The sequence below is a fragment of the Physeter macrocephalus genome, chromosome 9 (assembly GCF_002837175.3).
Source record: "Physeter macrocephalus isolate SW-GA chromosome 9, ASM283717v5, whole genome shotgun sequence".
NCBI lineage: Eukaryota > Metazoa > Chordata > Mammalia > Artiodactyla > Physeteridae > Physeter > Physeter macrocephalus.
This window is the reverse complement of record NC_041222.1, coordinates 80,323,340-80,328,002: the sequence shown is the minus strand read 5'-3', so window position 1 is coordinate 80,328,002 and position 4,663 is coordinate 80,323,340. Positions and strand designations below refer to the sequence as shown.

Below are 4,663 nucleotides of genomic sequence, written 5' to 3'. Positions count from 1 at the left end.
GGTCCAAGGTGACTGGACCTCCAGCAGGAAAAAAGAGAAAGAGAGAAAGGACTAAAAAGCTCCTTGTCTATTGTCTTTCGGCCTTTCAAGAAACCTTTCTGAAAGTCCTACCCGACAGCTTCCACTTCTCTCTCACTGGCTACAACCTCCTTACGTGGCCACCCCTAATAGCAAGGGAGTCTGGGAAATGTAGTCTTTTTTATTGGGCACATTGCCATGCTAAGTAAAAGCAGTGTTCTCATACTAACAAGGAAAGAGGAAGTGGTAAAACAAGATTAATAAGGACAATCTAATGAGTTTTTCGTGAAGCAAAATTTATTCAGTTTATAAGACTGTTCTTTGAGACTCCTTCCCATCTTTTTTGAAAGTCAAAAATGTTACCAAAAAAGTGAAATGACGGTGGATTCCCCCTTGCTCCCCAAAGTCTTTATTCGACCTAATAAACGGTTAACTCTGTTAGTCTTCTAATATTATTGACACTTTACTGGCCCACATACAGGGAACTCCTGGACTATATAGGTGAGCTGCGAGACTTCTCCAAACTCTAACATACTCAGATGGATCTGTGTTTTCCATGCAGCCTATATGCTTCATGCCTTCTCCTTGGGAGGTTCTCATGAGGTATCCATTGATTAATTTATCAAGTAGCTTTTATCCAAAGTGCTAATGCCCAGTAACACAAAGAAGAGCTGCCACTGCCAGGTCCTTAGTCAGGGCTTGCTTTGCAGTAAGGGAGAGAAACTCACTGAAGTCAGAATAAGTGAAGGAGTGATTGTTGCAATGATACAAGGGAATCTCACCAACAACTAAGAACAGAAAAGCTAGTCAGTTTGCCTTAAAATTGGGCTTAAAAATGGAAAGTTGGGAATGGTAACTACCCTCTATCTCTCATGGAATAACATGGTCTTTCAACATTTTCTGCCAACTAACTTTGTTTGCTACTTATATTTTTTCTTCCCCCAGTGTCTTTGGTTGGCATGGGATTTGGCTTCTGTGATGTAGGGGTGGCACAGTCAGTCTCAGCGCTGCGATTTCAAATTCCCCAGCAACAGTTTGATTGGTTCAGTGAGGATCAGGTTACTATTTCTGGTTCAAGTAGTTGTGGCAGGGAGCTGGGTAATTAGTACAAATATACTTTCCTAAGGTTCATTCTTTCAACAGAGCCTAGAGGATGAGCATGTTGGGGGAGGGTGGCAGTACCATGCAACAGTTATAATACATTTCCCTTTTTCTGTTATTTTCCACCTCTGGCAGCCCTGTTTCCTGACCTCAGGTGCTTTTCCGCCATCAGCGTGGCAGATCAAAGACTTTCACTATTACTTGCACCATTTCTTGATGCATTTCGTGCACGAGTATTTTTATTGCTGTTTTCATCTGCAATTCCACATTCATTTCCTCAGCCAGAATGTTTTAAGAGGAAAGCAGTGCGGTTATGAACATGCACAGCTTCTGGGGTCACATCACCCCTCCCCCACTTCTGCCCCACTAAAATCTTGGAAAGTGGTCTGGTACCCAGACTGGGGCAAGAGCAAGAGAATGGCAAGTAATAAGAAGCACCAGAATCAATCTACTTGTATTCGAAGGTATAACACCTATTAGTTGAGATTGCTCTGTGCATCAGTTTCTTTATCTGTGAAACTGGAATATTGTCGGCCACAAAAGATCACTATGAGAATTAAAGAAAATAATCAGCCTAGTGCCTGGAACTTAATAAACTCTTATTAAATATTCACAGTTGAGATACCAGCGGCAAATATTAGAGCCAAGGACAAGATAGTGTTAAGTGTTGGGGTGCCATATGAGAGCCGGAAACCAGGTGGGTGTCTGGACTAACTCTGGAAACATGAGTCTTACTACAATGGCTAGAATCCGAGACAGTTTATTCTATTTGCTTGTTGAATTTTAAAGGAAGATTTAATGTCAGTAACCTTGCAGTACGCAGCTGTGGTGTTTCTTCTCTCTAGAATGTAAAGATTCTAAAGGATGGATTCCATTAGAATGGATTCTAATTCTAATTGTGTCTAAGGATGAAATAATTTTCACCTACACATGCCATTTTTCATTTTTGCCATATTAGTTGTGTGATTTGACTCTATACTGTAACCAAAATTGTTTCTAGAAGCACACATACTCAATTTTATGAGGCAGTTAAAAATAGGATTTATATCTAAGTATTTTTCTCAAGAAATTTTTCAGGCATTTTATCGTGATCATCTCAGTATTAAAGTATTAGGATAGCTCCATACATATGGATGCCAGATAAAATGAATGTCTATAAATTCCAATAAATTTATATGTGGAAATTTATACTATACACGCTACCCATTTAGTTCTAAATTAGGCTTAAATATGATGTCCTTTCATATACTGTAATGAGCCATGCAACTCTTTATTAACCCCTGAATTAAAAAGACACAAAACTACAATACGGCAAGACCTCAATTATTAACACTACAAACACTAGAAATGATTTTTCAGCAAATACTTAAAAGGACCTGAATAACAAAACAGATATTTTCTCTAAAGAAATACATGGTTTAATTGCTTCTTTTGCTGGTAAACACAAAACTTAAACTTGTCACATTTGTCACCACATAGGCAACTTTCTTCTTATGGCCAAGGTGCCATGATGAATATCACTCAAGCATGTGTCTCTCTGCACAAGCCCTGCTTTAGATTTACTCACCTTGAACTATGCACACATCAAACAAGCACAGACCTCTTTAGCTGGCAGGGGATATTTTCAAGAATATATTTAACACCTTATTTCTTGATACAGATCCTGCCAATTTTGTCTCAAATTCTAGGTCTGGTTCCTTTTGCATCTCCCTTTAATTAAAAAAATTTTTCTTGTTGTTGTCACCATTACCCTACACACTGACTTTGTCACTTACAAGCTGTATAAACTTAACAGATTAATCTCTGAATTCAATTTATTTGGTAAAGTGTATATTTGGTAAAGTGGATATTCCTTTATTATAGAACGCTGGAGGTGTCTGAATATTTTTATTATGTGTGTACATTGCCTTGTAGTAAATTTTTTGAAAGCACCTGTTAAGTTGTAGTTTTATGTCATTGATTTAAAAAAAAATAAGGCTTAAGATTAGGTAGTTTCCTCAAAAATTTTTTTTGTAAAAATTTAAACATCTGTGAAAAACCTTCGTGTATTACTAAGTTCAAGAATTAAAATTAAAAAATCCACCAAGACACGCTAATACTAATGACATTAATGGAAGTTTATTAAAAAATGCTGTTTTCCATTTATTTATTTAAACGATTTAGGTTTAAATGCAGCGTAGAACTGATTTGAACCCCAATCAAACAGTTGATAGAACTGATTTTGGTGGTGGTGAGGGGCATCAACCCAAGAAAGATTCCTTTTTTGTGGGTGACCACACTTAGAAAATCATATCCTAGGCCTTCTTTCGAGGTTTTACCTTCTTGACAAAGACCCAATTTTTCTTTAAAAAAATTCTCTGCATTTTGAACAGAATCTTGAAATAACTGAGCAACAACCGATTAAAAAATCCGCGTTTTTCCCCTGCAGGTACTTCCAGCGGTCTAGTTGTTGCCAGCGACACCAACCAGAGACCGGTGACATCTAAGGCAGCCTCAGCAGGTCCCCCTCGCCGGGGAACCCGCCCCGCCAGACCCACTTCCGGTTGAGCCGGGGCCTCTACCCCGCCCCGCCCCACCAGCAAGAGATTCGTCGGAATTTTCCCGCGAGGCCGCGGGGGCACGGAGCCGCTGGCCAGGCCCCAGAGTGCACTGCGGATACGTGCGCGCGCGGCTCCGTTGACGAGCGACCGCGGCAAAGTTCTAAAAAAGTCAAAACAAAACAAAAACCCAGTACGAGGCAAAGTCAGATATTCAAGCCACAGAACCGGGCGGTGGCAGCCTTTCCGCCACTGCCCAAACTGCTGAAGCAGCTCTGGCGCGGACCAGCTGGTAAGAGAGAGGCCGCAGAACGACAGCGAAGGCAGCTGCCTCCTTCGGGGGTCTGGCCGACACGTCAGCCTGGGGGTGTAGGTTGGGTGGGGGTGGGGGTGGGGGAGACTCGCTAGAACGTCCTCTCCGTTCCCCGCCTCTAGGTGGGTGAGCAGGGCTCTCGCTGTCTGTAGGGACTGAGGAGAGTGGGTAGGGGATGGGATGGCGCCAACCGTAGGGGCGGGGCCTCTGGCGACGGGCGTGGTTAGAGGGCGGAGGAGGCCCAGCGGGTGGAGCCGACAGAGGGTTCGCAAGGAAGGGAGTACCCCAGAGCGGTGGGAGCTGGGGCTTGGCGTTTTGCTTCTTTCTGTTCATTGAGCCTAGGTTAGCTATGTTATTTTAAAAGGACAGGAGCAAAGGTGAATTTCTTCGCCCTGGATCCGTGGGAGATGTGAAAAGCTCGCCTTTTAAAATTCATCACGCTTTACAGCTGGCCTCACGCTCTCCGCACCGCCCCCCTTCCTCAGGGCGCTGGGAGCGGGAGGCCAATTAGAGGAGCCCCGGGCGGGCTGTTAGCCCTCCTACTCTGCGGGCTTTTCATCCTGTGAGGGGAGGAGGATTCTGGTGGGCGATCATCTCCCAGTAACTCACTTTTTTTTTTTTTTTTTTTGCGGTACGCGGGCCTGTCACCGCCGTGGCCTCTCCCGTTGCGGAGCACAGGCTCCGGGCGCGCAGG

The 4,663-nt window shown here is 43.3% G+C and overlaps 1 protein-coding gene across 8 annotated transcripts in view; it reads left to right on the top strand.

Annotated features, from left to right (window-relative positions):
- The first annotated feature begins 3,716 nt into the window (after nucleotides 1-3,716).
- Nucleotides 3,717-4,663, top strand: part of FANCC (FA complementation group C) — a 325,534-nt gene continuing 324,587 nt past the window's right edge. For all 8 annotated transcript variants that reach the window (XM_028494116.2, XM_028494113.2, XM_028494115.2 and 5 more), the window contains exon 1: nucleotides 3,717-3,948. The gene's annotated coding sequence lies outside the window, so the exon portion shown is untranslated. The remainder of the gene's footprint in view (nucleotides 3,949-4,663) is intronic.